The sequence below is a fragment of the Panthera leo genome, chromosome E2 (genome assembly GCF_018350215.1).
Source record: "Panthera leo isolate Ple1 chromosome E2, P.leo_Ple1_pat1.1, whole genome shotgun sequence".
Lineage (NCBI taxonomy): Eukaryota > Metazoa > Chordata > Mammalia > Carnivora > Felidae > Panthera > Panthera leo.
Window position 1 is genome coordinate 5,536,719 of NC_056693.1, and position 14,048 is coordinate 5,550,766.

At 40.4% G+C, this 14,048-nt stretch overlaps 2 protein-coding genes across 3 annotated transcripts in view; one reads left to right on the forward strand and one right to left on the reverse strand.

The window, feature by feature from the left end:
* The window catches only part of LOC122208840 (zinc finger protein 208-like), a 46,362-nt gene that overhangs the window by 30,034 nt on the left and 2,280 nt on the right, over nucleotides 1-14,048 (forward strand). The window lies entirely within an intron of this gene.
* Nucleotides 269-14,048, reverse strand: part of LOC122209087 (putative protein ZNF720) — a 76,352-nt gene continuing 62,572 nt past the window's right edge. Inside the window, exons 4-5 of one of the 2 annotated variants that reach the window (XM_042920713.1) lie at nucleotides 5,306-5,399; nucleotides 269-616 (exon numbers count right to left, since the gene is read on the reverse strand). The gene's annotated coding sequence lies outside the window, so the exon portion shown is untranslated. The remainder of the gene's footprint in view (nucleotides 617-5,305; nucleotides 5,400-14,048) is intronic. The other variant, XM_042920712.1, reaches the window with a different exon arrangement.

Genomic DNA, 14,048 nt, shown 5'->3' on the forward strand with positions numbered 1-14,048 from the left:
TTGAAAAGGCCAGTTTCAGGTCTCTTCCTCTCACATCGGACATCTGCTTTCCAACATACCAAGCTTTCCATTCTCTAAGGATTCTCCTTCAGTTCCACGGAGGGTTCTTCACATCCACAGTGAGGTCCTCCATAATCTAATTGGTTCTCCATTTGCTTTGAGGTCTTGCGGAAATCTCTGTATTTCTGAGGAACTGTATGCCAATGCATTTCTGACTTCTGTTTTGCTTGTTGTGTGAAGTGTGTCAGGATAGTGGTGGGCACCTTGAGGTGAGGTGCAGAAATCCCAGGAACGCTAGAGGGAGACATCACAAGTTTTCGGGTTGATCCTTTCCAGGATTAAGGTGGCTTTCATTTTAATCATACAAAATACAGACCCAGTAATCACATCAGGTGATAAAGCAACTCCCTAATATGAGGAAATCTCGTTCTTTGTTTCACTTCAAAAGTTCATTTCTTGGGTTGCCTAGTTGGCTCAGTTGGTTAAGCGTCTGGGTTGAGCTCAAGCCATGATCTGACAGTTTGAATTTGAGCCCTGCATCAGCCTCTCTGCTGTCAGTGAAGAACCCATTTGGGATCCTTTGCCTCTCTGTCCATCTGGCACATGTTCTCTGTTTCTCAAAAAAAAAAAAAAAAAAAAAAAAAAAGAAAGAAAGAAAGTTCAGGATGCCTGGGTGAGTCAGTTGGTTAAGAGTCCAACTCTTGGTTTGGCTCAGGGCATGATCTCAGGGTTTCTGAGTTCAAGCCCCACATAGGGTTCTGGGCTGACAGCCCAGATGGTGCTTGGTTTCTCCCTCCCTCCCACTGTCCCTCCCCTCTCTCTCTCTCTTTGTCTCTCTGCCCTTTCCACACTTCTCTTTATCTCTCCGTCCAAATAAACTTTCATTTTCTTTGTATTAAGTAAAATAAGAAATTTCCACTCAATGTTTTGCATTCCTCAATGGTGAAATAATGTAAAGTACCTATTATTTTCATATAATTCTATATAAATTAATGCCATAGGGGAGCTAGGATATTTAGAAGTGAAAACTCACAGCCTATAAGAAAGTCTCAATTGTTACTTTATATCTTAATTGAATCCTTTTATGAATTTATCTTCTATAATATGAAGTCTCTGTGACTTTGTCCTATGTTTTCACTCTGAGTCGTTATATAGGAGATTCCTTTATGATGTATTATATCAAAAGTCCTGGTATACCATGGGCATTTGCTTTAGAAGAAGTGAGGCAGAGAATTAGGAAACATCCTATGTTTAGAAAAAGAGTTCATTATAAATGTAATTTCACGTGAGAAAAAATCAATTATTATTTATTTACTCAGAATGTATCTGAATTTAACACCAAATATTTTTTTTAAAAAGCGATTGTTGGCCTATTTTACATTTTTGATTGTTTATTTAGAAATGAAAGGTTTTGGGGCACTTGGGTGGTTCAGAGGGTTGAGCATCTGACTCTTGATTTCAACTCAGGTCATGACTTCATGCTTTGAATTTAAGCCCTAAGTCCAGTTCTCTACCCAGTGTGGAGCCCGCTTGGAATTCCCTTCTCTCTCTCCCTCTCTCCATTTCTACTCAAACTTTTTACACATTCACAAAAAAGAAATGAAAGGTTTTTGTTTGCTTGATTCTAAAGAATGGATTATAGGGGATCTGCGTAGCTCGGTTGGTTAAGCCTTCAACTTCAGCTTAGGAAATGATCTTGGGTTTGTGACTTTGAGCCCCATGTCTGGCTCTGTGCTGAGATCTCACACAGCCTGGAGCCTGCTTCGGATTCTGTGTCTGCCTCTCTCTCTAAGTCTCCCTGGCTTGTGCTCTCTCTCTCTCTCTAAGGTACATAAACATTAAAAAAATGAACAATGGATTATACCCTGAAATCTGTGTGATAGGAGAAATCTATTAACATAACACATTGTTTAATGTCTTAAGTGCTTAATTCACAAAAGTTTTCATTAGAGGTTTCCATGGTTGATTTTAAGGAACATTCTTGACAATTATAATGCCCGTGAAGACATGCCAGTAATTGAAAATGTTCCTTTTTCATGGGTACACAGTCACAGTTGAAAATTAGAGCTATAGCTAGGGGTGCCTGGGCTCTGGTCATGATCTCTCGATTCATGAGTCTGAGGACTGCATTGGGCTCTGAGCTGACACCGTGGAGCCTGCTTGGGATTCTTTCTTTCCCCTCTTTCTCTGTTTCTCCTCTGCTTTAGGAGAGCATTCTCTCTCAAAATAAGCTTTAAAAAATATCTACATTTATCATGGGCCTCTTTTAAATACTTCATCATTTTTATGTAGAAATTTTTGGGTTACATTTTGTCTGGGCTTGCAATTCCATAATAATGTGCTTCCTTTTGTATGGAACTTTCCACAGCATTATTTAGGTGGGATTTTGCTTTTACCTTTGTATTTTGTTTTAGGGTCTCAATTTCCTTTTTAATTTTGTTTTTATGTCTTATTTCACTCTTGAAGGTGAGAGAGAGAGAATGTGAGTGGGGGTGGGGCAGAGAGAGAGGGAGACACAGAATGTGAAGCAGGCTCCGAGCTGTCAGCACAGAGCCCGATGTGGGGCTCAAACTCATTATCTGTGAGATCATGACCTGAAGGAAGTTCATTGCCCAACCAACTGAGCCACCCAGGTGCCCGATAGGGTGACAATTTTCAATTCCTAATGTTTTTGGACAACGTGAGTAAGTCTAACTCAGATAAGATCAGCTTTATGCCCTTCGCCAATAAAAGTATCTATGTACTTGTAGCAATATTACCTGTGCGTACTTGTGACTCATCTTGTGTATTTCTTTCCTTGATTAGTGGTAAATGAATGTTGTATCCTGTTTAGGTGAGTTATCATGCTAATAGAATTAATTTCATCATGTATTTATTGGTGAGTGTAATGTCTGTATGTACTTTCATTCCAGGTACCTTAGAGATTACTTAAAGCATCTTAAAGGTATAACAAAGTTTTATACATGCTGCTAGTGCAGAGCTCAACACAGGGCTTGCTTTTTTTTTTTTTTTTTTTTTAATGTTTTTTTGTTCCTCAGAGAGAGACCAAGTCCATGCAGGGGAGGGGCAGAGAGGGAGGGAGACACAGAATCTGGATCTCCAGGCTCCTTGTGTTAGAATAGAGCCCAATGCAGGGCTCAAACTCATGAACCCCGAGATCATGACCTGAGCTGAAGTCCAACACTTAACCGAATGAGCCACTGGACAACCCTCAACTCAGGACATGAATTCCCAAAATGGGAGACCATGCCTTAACTGAAATCAGGAATTGCACACATAACCGAATGAGCCACCTTCATGCCCCTAACACACTGTTTTAAGCCGAGAGTGTCAATTTTATACAAATTCTTGTACTTATCATCTCTGCATCTGCACCCACTTTATATTGATGACATTACAAATTCTATTTTTATATTGCATATATTATTACCTAGATTTGATTTTTATGCTTTGATTTAAGAAAAAGACTGTAGCAGAAATAAATGTGACTTGTCCTACCTTGTTACAACACTACAGGTCTATAATTGTGTAAACATTTATACTTCTCAGAGCTTTAGGTTATCATGTGTTTTCAGTTACTGTTTAGAATCTTTTCAGCTCAATGAGGACTTTTTTAAAAAAATTTTTAATGTTTATTTATATTTTGAGAGAGACACAGAGACAGAATCTGAACCATGCTCCAGGCACTAAGTCGTCAGCAAGATAGTAACACAGGGCTTAAGTCACGAACCGTGAGAACGTGACTTGAGCCAAAGTTGGATACTTGACAGACCGACACACCCAGGTGCCCCTAGAAGGACTTTCTTTAACATTTCCTGTAGGGTGCCTGGGTGGCTCAGTCGGTTGAGCGTCCAGCTTCGGCTCAGGTCGTGATCTCACAGTCTGTGAGTTCGAGCCCCGCGTCGGGCTCTGTGCTGACAGCATGGAGCCTGGAGCCTACTTCGGATTCTGTGTCTCCCTCTCTCTCTGCCCCTCCCTGCTCATGCTCTGCCTCTCTCTGTCTCAAAAATAAATAAAAACATTTTTTAAAAAAGTTTAAAAAAACATTTCTTGTAGGACAGATCTGCTGATAAACTTAGAGGGGTTTTGCCTTGGCAAAGTCTTCATTTCTACATGCATGGAAAATAGCTGTGCCAGGTAGGGTATTCTTGGTGGATATTTTTTGATCTTTCAGTATTTGAATACATCGTTCAATGCTTTTCTTTCTATAACATCTACCGAGAACCCCACTAACAATCTTGTAGGAGCTCTCTTGTACAAGATAAGTTGCCTTTGTCAAGCTTTTCAAAATTCTCTTTTCCCTGGTCATTTTTGGTCCGTTAATTACAACTGTGTTCATGTCCTGTCTTTTTTCCTTCAATTTTTATTTAAATTTTAATTAGGTAATATGCAGTGCAATATTGATTTCAGTATAATTCATTCAGTGGCTCATCATTTGCATACAGTGCTCATCATAACAAGTGCTTTCCTTAATAGCCATCACCAAGCACACTGTCCCTCACCCATCTCCTGCCATTGATACTTATCCTACTGTGAATTTACTGTGCTTGTGAACTTGCCTCTCCTTTCCACATATAGGGGAACTACAAGCCTTTAGTTCTTCATGGAAACTCGCTGCCCCCTTTCACTCTTCTCTCTTTATGGGGTCCCCATAATGTACACATTGGTCCACTTGTAGGTGTCCCATGTGTCCTGAGTCTTTCTTCTTTTCCACACTTTTCTTTGGTCCTCTTAGGTAATTTAAAACAAGGGGTCTCCAGGTTGCCCAGTTCTTTCTTGTGCTTGATCAAGTCTGTTGCTGACTCCTTAGTATATTTTTAAATTCAAAGATTCTCCACTTGAGCTCCCAAATTCTGGGTGATTGTTTCTTATACTTTGCCTCTTTGGGTTTCCATTCTGGTCATGCATAGTTTTTCTGCTCTCATTTAGTTACCTGTCTGTTTTCTCTTCTTCCTCCATGGGCATCTTTATGATGTTTTCTTCTTGAATTCTTGGTCATACCATTAATACTTCCTGATTAATTCAAGGTCAGTTTGGGAGATTTATTTCATTCCTGTGAGTGAAACAAATTCTTCTTTTTCTTTATGGCCTTGTGGTCTTTTGTTGAGATTAGTGAATTTAAGAAAACAAACTCTGGGTTTAGGCTTATGAACTTGTTTGTACAGGAGAACACAAGTAATTGGTAACGTCTGAATTTTTGGAATTTCCCAGTTTACGGAAGTATAGTTACTTCTTTAGAGCCCATGATACCTTCCTCTGTTGTCCTCAGCTCTTTAGTCTCTCCAGTGTGTAAACAAAAGCTCACCTGTTGTCTGAGCAGCCATCACAGTGCATCCAGCAGGTGCCCTCATTCTCTCTGCTTCCACGTCCTTCATGACAGAAATAAGTCCCTCAGGCACCTGCAAAAAAGCCAGATCACTGAACATAGAGGTCACTCCTGTGTTTTCGCCTCCTGATGAGAGGTAACTGTTTCCACACAGTGTTGCCAAGGAGTGTCAGGAAGGGTGAGTAGCTGTTGTGGGCCAGTGTCACAAACTTTGTCTCTTTGATGTTTTTCTTTGTCTTTTGTACTTGCCTGCCTGGGTGGGGTTCTCCTAATTGCCTTCTGGAGCACTCACAAGGTAACTTAGTCCATTTCTGTCTCCATGGAGGAGCAACTTCCTGGTCCTCCCTATTTCTCCACTGCTGATGTCCTGTGATGGGTGTTAATTTTGCATATTAGCATTTTCACATATATGCATGTGAGTGTAGTAAGTGAGAGAACTGATTGTGTATCTTTTACTTGTGTCTTTCCATAACACCATAGGCCTATTGGCAAAGTCAGGTAAGGAATATTCATTTTAAAGAGTGACGTAGGAACAATGAGATACCACCTCACACCTATCAGAATGGCTAACATGAACAACTCAGGGAACAGTAGATTTTGGCAAGCATGTGGAGAAAGAGGATCTCTTGTGCACTGCTGGTGGGCATGCAAACTGGTGCAGCCACTCTGGAAAACAGTATGGTGGTTCCTCAAAAAATAAAAAAAAGAACTACCCTGCTATCCAGCAATTGCACTACTAGATATTTACCCAAGGGACAAAATTATGCTGTTTCAGAGGGGCACATGCACCCCAATGTTTATAATAGCACTATCACCAATAGCCAAAGTATGGAAAGACCCCAAATGTCCATGGATGGATGGATAAAGAAGATGTGGAGTGTATGTGTATGTGTGTGTGTGTATATATATATACATACACACACACACACACACACACACACACACACACACATATATACATACATACATACATACACACACAATGGAGTATTACTCGGCAATCAAAAGTAATGAAGTCTTGCCATTTGCAAGTCCATGGATGAATTGGAGAGTATTATGCTTGGCCAAATTAGAGAAAGACAAATATCATATGACTTCACTATATGAGGACTTTAAGACCCAGAACAGATGAACACAAAAGAAGGAAAGAAAACATAGTGTAAAAACAGGGAGGGGGACAACACATAAGAGACTCTTAAATATGGAGAACAGAGGGTTATGGGAGGGGTTGTGGTGGAGGGGTGGGCTAAATGGGTAAGGGGCATCAAGGAATCTACACCTGAAATCATTGTTGCACTATATGTTAACTAACTTGAATGTAAATTTAAAAAATAATAGAAAAATTATAATGAACAAAAAAAATACCTCAGGCACCCTAGAGTATACTCTATACTGATTATTTCCTTGCTCTGGCACTTTCGGTGCCCGTGATTGTCCTCATACTTGCTCACTCATGTCCCAGTGTACCTGCCCCACCAACATGCATCGAACCATGTTCCATGCAGCAAAGGAGGCAATGGAAATCTGACAGGACTTAGAGAACTGGATCTGAAGTCTTTCTGTTTCCATTCAGGGAAGGCCCTCCTCCCCAAGTCACTACTTCCTCCAAGTCTTAGACCAGAATTGTGGTATATGGGTTAGTCTAATTAGAAATCGTAGCACTGGTGGACACATAAGATATTTGCAAACTGCTCCCATTCTCTGAACTGTTTCACAGCATTTGACAAAAAGGCCATCACACTTTGCCCTGAAATTAGCCCTTAAATTTAGAATATCCTTAAATGTAATGCACGGGGATTTATTCTACATGCACATGGACTGCTGAGGAAGAACCGCATGAACCTGCAATTACTGATGGTCTTAGGGTAAAAGCCAGCAAGTACAGATTTATAGTGAGAAGGCTATATTTGGTCTCTTTACAACATATAACATGTATTAATGTTTTGTACAGATTGTGTTATTAGAGTCAGTTTTACTTAAGAAAATAAACCTGTTGTGTATGGTGAGTGTGAGACCACACGAGCATGATCACAAACAGATTTCCAAGAGTCACTTATCTGTGGCCAAGTCAAGGATTTTCTCTGACTTAGTTCCTGCAGAGGTTGTCAAATTTAGCTTTCATCAGAATCATCTGGAGTACTTGTAAATTTTGGAATAGTACTAGAAGGGTACTGGAAGAAGAGAAAAGGAGGTAGAAAAAATATTTGAAGGAATAATAACCAAAACATTCCCTATTCTGGCTAAGGAAACAGATCCAGAAGGCACAGGGGCACCTGGGTGGCTCAGTCAGTTAAGTGTCAGACTTCAGCTCAGGTCATAATCTCACAGTCCGTGAGTTTGAGCCCCATGTCAGGCTCTGTGCTGACTGCTCAGAACCTGGAGCTTGCTTCAGATTCTGTGTCTCCCTCTTGCTCTCCCCCTCCCCTGTTCATGTTTTGTCTCTCTCTGTCTCAAAAGTAAAAACTTAAAGTTTTTTTAAATAAAAAAAAAAAGATCCGGAAGGCACAGAGAACTCCCGTTAAAATCAACAAAAGCAGGCCCACAGCAAGATATATTAGAATTAAATTTTCAAAATACGGTGATAAAAACTCTTCAAAGCAGGAAGACATCTTTCACTTATCAGGGAGAACCATAAGGTTACCTGGTGATTCTTCAACAGAAACTTGGCAAGCCAGAAGAGAGTGGCATCATCTATTCCACGTGCTGACTGGGAGAAATAGGCAGCCAGGAATTCTCTATCCAGCAAGGCTATCATTCAGAAGGGAAGGAGAGACAGAGTCTCCCAGACAAGCAAAATCTCAAGGAATTCCTCATCACTGAACTAGCCCTTGCAGGAAATGTCAAAGGGGAATCTTGAAGTGCAAAGAAGACACCAAAAGTGACACAGAAAAAGGATCAAGAAAGTTTCTAGAAACAATGACAAAACTATAATAAAATGGCAATAAATATGTATCAATAAATACTTTCAATGAAAACGTACTGTACATTCCAATCAAAACACAAAGGGTCTCTGGATGGAATAAAGCAACCAAACAAAAACAACAAAAAATAAAGCCCAGGCCCATCTATGTGCTGCCTACAAGAGACTCCATGCAGACCTGAAGACACAGATACAAAGTGAGTGTGATAGTCACAGCTAACATCATCCTCACCGGGGAAAAACTGAGAGTTTTTCCCTGAGATCGGGAACACAACAGGAATGCTCACTCTCACCGCTGTTGTTTAACATAGTGCTGGAAGTTCTAGCATCAGCAATCAGAAAACAAAAGGAAATCAAAGGCATCAAAATTGGCAAAGATGAAGTCAAGCTTCTGCTTTTTGCAGATGACATGATATTATACATGGAAAATCCGATAGACTCCACCAAAAGTCTGCTAGAACTGATACATGAATTCAGCAAAGTTGCAGGATACAAAATCAATGTACAGAAATCAGTTGCATTCTTATACACTAACAATGAAGCAACAGAAAGACAAATAAAGAAACTGATCCCATTCACAATTGCACCAAGAAGCATAAAATACCTAGGAATAAATCTAACCAAAGATGTAAAAGATCTATATGCTGAAAACTATAGAAAGCTTATGAAGGTAATTGAAGAAGATATAAAGAAATGGAAAGACATTCCCTGCTCATGGATTGGAAGAAAAAATATTGTCAAAATGTCAATACTACCCAAAGCTATCTACACATTCAATGCAATCCCAATCAAAATTGCACCAGCATTCTTCTCGAAACTAGAACAAGCAATCCTAAAATTCATATGGAACCACAAAAGGCCCCGAATAGCCAAAGTAATTTTGAAGAAGAAGACCAAAGCAGGAGGCATCACAATCCCAGACTTTAGCCTCTACTACAAAGCTGTAATCAAGACAGCATGGTATTGGCACAAAAACAGACACATAGACCAGTGGAATAGAATAGAAACCCCAGAACTAGACCCACAAACGTATGGCCAACTCATCTTTGACAAAGCAGGAAAGAACATCCCATGGAAAAAAGACAGTCTCTTTAACAAATGGTGCTGGGAGAACTGGACAGCAACATGCAGAAGGTTGAAACTAGACCACTTTCTCACACCTTTCACAAAAATAAATTCAAAATGGATAAAGGACCTGAATGTGAGACAGGAAACCATCAAAACTGTAGAGGAGAAAGCAGGAAAAGACCTCTCTGACCTCAGCCGTAGCAATCTCTTACTCGGCACATCCCCAAAGACAAGGGAATTAAAAGCAAAAGTGAACTACTGGGACCTTATGAAGATAAAAAGCTTCTGCACAGCAAAGGAAACAACCAACAAAACTAAAAGGCAACCAACGGAATGGGAAAAGATATTTGCAAATGACATATCGGACAAAGGGCTAGTATCCAAAATCTATAAAGAGCTCACCAAACTCCACACCCGAAAAACAAAGAACCCAGTGAAGAAATGGGCAGAAAACATGAATAGACACTTCTCTAAAGAAGACATCCGGATGGCCAACAGGCACATGAAAAGATGTTCAATGTCGCTCCTTATCGGGGAAATACAAATCAAAACCACACTCAGATATCACCTCACGCCAGTCAGAGTGGCCAAAATGAACAAATCAGGAGACTCTAGATGCTGGAGAGGATGTGGAGAAACGGGAACCCTCTTGCACTGTTGGTGGGAATGCAAATTGGTGCAGCCGCTCTGGAAAGCAGTGTGGAGATTCCTCAGAAAATTAAAAATAGACCTACCCTATGACCCAGCAATAGCACTGCTAGGAATTTATCCAAGGGATACAGGAGTACTGATGCATAGGGCCACTTGTACCCCAATGTTTATAGCAGCACTCTCAACAATAGCCAAATTAAGGAAAGAGCCTAAATGTCCATCAACTGATGAATGGATAAAGAAATTGTGGTTTATATACACAATGGAATACTATGTGGCAATGAGAAAGAATGAAATATGGCCTTTTGTAGCAACGTGGATGGAACTGGAGAGTGTGATGCTAAGTGAAATAAGCCATACAGAGAAAGACAGATACCATATGGTTTCACGCTTATGTGGATCCTGAGAAGCTTAACAGAAACCCATGGGGGAGGGGAAGGAAAAAAAAAAAAAGGTTAGAGTGGGAGAGAGCCAAAGCATAAGAGACTGTTAAAAACTGAGAACAAACTGAGGGTTGATGGGGGGTGGGAGGGTGGGGAGGGTGGGTGATGGGTATTGAGGAGGTCACCTTTTGGGATGAGCACTGTGTGTTGTATGGAAACTAATTTGACAATAAATTTCATATATTAAAAAAAAAAAACAAAAACAAAGTGAGGGTGATAGAGAAACCTTTCTCATGCAGATGAAGGTCCAAAGAAAGCCAGAGTAGCAATACTTAGGACAGACAAACCAGATATTTTGTTCTTGTGTGGCAATTACCCTGCTTTGGTACCAGGGTAATGCTGGCCTCCTAGGGTTATTTTGAATGGGTTCTTTCTATTCTGTGTTTAAGATTTTGATGAAGAGTGCCCAAAATTTTATTTTCTTTTTAATGTTTGTTAGAATTGACCAATGAAGGCAAGAGGCTGTGGGCTTTCCTATGCTGGGAGGTTTTCTACTCCAAATTCAACTTGTATATTTGTGATGCTCTAAGAAGATTCCTTATTTCTTGAGCTCAAAATTCATTTCTCAATCTTGGTAACTTGTGCGTTCTTTAAAATTTTTTCCTACTTTGTCTAACTTGTTAGTATATCATCGTTGATAGTGATCTGTTATCACACTATATATTTCTGCGGTTATCTGTTGTGAGGTTTCTGTTTCATCCCTATTGGTGCTTGAGTTACCTCTCCTTTTTTCTTATAATGGAGTTGGAGAATTTCCATTTTTGTTTGTTTTGAAAAACCTGGGCATTATTTTCCATGTTATTGTTTATTCTGGTCTCTCATTTCTAATTTTTAAGTTTTTAGTTTTCTTTATGTGTTTATTTATTCTGAGCAAGAGAGAGCGCGCATGCAAGCTGGGGCAAGGGGCAGAGTGGGAGAGACAGAATCTTATACCCGGGACTTGATTCCACAACTCTGGGATCATGACCTGAGCTGAAATCAGGAGTCAGACGCTTAACAGACTGACCTACCCAGGTGCCCCAACTATTTAATGAATTTCTGATTTTTCCTTGGTATTTCCTTCTCCTCCTGCAGAGCTGAATGTGGGGCTTGAACTGGCTAACCACGAGTTTGTGAACTGAGCCAAATTCAATTGCTCAAACGACTGAGGGGCTCAGGCACCCCTGTTGTTTTTAATATTTATTTGTTTTTGGAAAGAGAGAATCCCAGGCGGGCCCTGTATGGACAGCACAGAGCCCGAGAAGGGACTGGATGTCACAAACCATGAGATCATGAAAGGAGCCAAAATCAAGAGTCTGATGCTAACGTACTGAGTCACCCAGGCGCTCCTTAAAGGCAAAGACCTTTTTGTGTGTTTCATTCACATTGCAGAATTTGGGTTCCCAATTCTCCAGTTTACATTTGCACACACATTCATTGCCAAGTGATTGTGGGAAGGGTGCACTAGCTGAGGGAAATTTGAGAGAGCCACAACTGCTGGCCTATGAAGCAGACTCAAGCCAGAAATACTGAACTCAGACTATGTGCCTTAAAAGGTCAGCAAAATAGTGCCAATCATTCTGGGTGACCTTGGGGAGATACAGGCATACTTGCTATTGGGGGTGAAATTTTCTAAGTAGCTGTGGAAGGCAATTTGGTAATATCTAGCAAAATTATGTATACTTTTTCATGTCTTCGTTAACAGTTTTCCCTCAAATTTACCTACACAGTACTTGCAAACTTGCACAACAGTGACCTTCAAGTATTCACCACCCCTATGTAAAAGCCAAAGATTGGGAACAACCCAAAATCCTTTGGTAGAAAACCAATGAAGTGGAATAATGCCCAACTATAAGGAAGGAGGAAAATAATCTGCATTTATAATTGCATTTAAAAAAACACTTTTGGAGAGTATCTAAGGAAAGAAAGCTTTGTATTTTGGTAGAGTATTAATAGGTGGATACATGGAAAATTATACGGATAATTTTATAATCCTTTAAATGATAGGAGGGAGACTTTTCTATCATTTTAAGATTCTCATCCTTAGGATCTATTAAAAACTTGAAAGTCAGTGTAAATAATAGTGTCACCTAAGAAAATAGCTTATTCCAATAAAGCAACAACCAGTATTCTCCCCTTGGACCGTAGTTCTCATTATATCGCAATTGTTGGCAAGTGTTCAATAATATCCTGCCCAATGCCATTACATTCAAAATGTGCCCAAAGCCATAGAGAACCACCACGAGGTGACCAGGATCCACTGGCCAGCTCTTACCGGGAAACTGAGATGCTGCTTGCACACAGTCTACCCCATCTCAAATGAGCCCCTCCCCTGACGATGGAGGCTTGAGCCCCAGTATTGCCTCTGGTCCTGGCAACCAATGATTCTGCCATGACAGGTCTGCAAGGACCAAATGTGCAAGGCAGACCACCCGTTGTAAATAATCAAGCCCTCTCACCCTGTGGAGCTGTGCCAACTTCCCCTCCTGACACTCCAAATACGAGGAAATCTATCTACGTCTAGTTCTTCAAAATCAGAGGCACAGTTGTTGTAACAATCATTTCTTGGGGATGTGGAAAAGAGGAGAATGATCTTTCCTCCAAAATCTTGGGCAGGAGCTGTTTCTGACCACAAGAGTACTGGTACAGTTCTCAAGGCTGTAAGGGAGGGCGTCAAAATGCCATTGTGGTACATGCCTGGGCTCTACTCTCCAAATGAACTTGAACAGTGTGCCAAAATGCACCTTTCTTTCCCCCAGGTACCCAAGATCTCTATGCTGTGTTAAACACCCCAGATTGATATGTGGGTAGGTAAGTAGGTAGCTAGATAGCTAGGGAGACAGACAGACAGACAGACAGATGTCTTCATGATGGAGTCCTGGTAGGTTTTATCTTTTTGGAAAGTCATAACCATTCTTTGTTATCTACTTCTTGCCAGATAATTATCTATTGTGGGCTAGATTTATTTTTATTCCTATGGGATCAGTTATACTGTGTCTGCCTTCACTTCTTCACTTCTGATTTTAGTTAGTCTTCTCTATCATTCTGACTTCATTAGAGACAGGTCTGTTGACTTTGGGGGGTTTTCTGAACACCAACTTTTCTGTTGTTGATTGTTCCTATTTTTGCTTTATCCTACAGTTTTCATTTCTGTCTTAGGTTTCAATTGCCTTACTTCTCCTAATTTTGAGCACATACGGTACTTTCTTCACTTTCTGAGAGACAAGAACGTGATTTGTGCTACAGCAAGAGATGCTACAGAATTCTCTACTAAGCTATGTGGTCAATTCCTTGTGTGCAAGTTTACGTGTCCATGGAAGAAGGAAGTCCTGGTGATTTCTTCTTAGCTGTCTTCCTGATATTCTGATTGATTTTAAGGTTCTATATTAGAAGTTGTCAGTACATTCCTCTGAGAGTAGTACCCCAGAATGATTTTACTTTTCTCTTTTTTGATCTCAGTCAGCTATATTTTCACATGGCACCGAGACATTCCTGCCAAAGTCGTGCATTGACGCTTCGTTCCAAAAAGGGTCATGAGTAGATATAAACATAGTTCCCTTGAGAATGTACACTTAACGACAGACTGGATCAAGGTTGGGCAGAGTGAAGGGCAAAGGTATCTGGGGACTCCTTTTCCAGAGAACGATGATGAATGTAATAG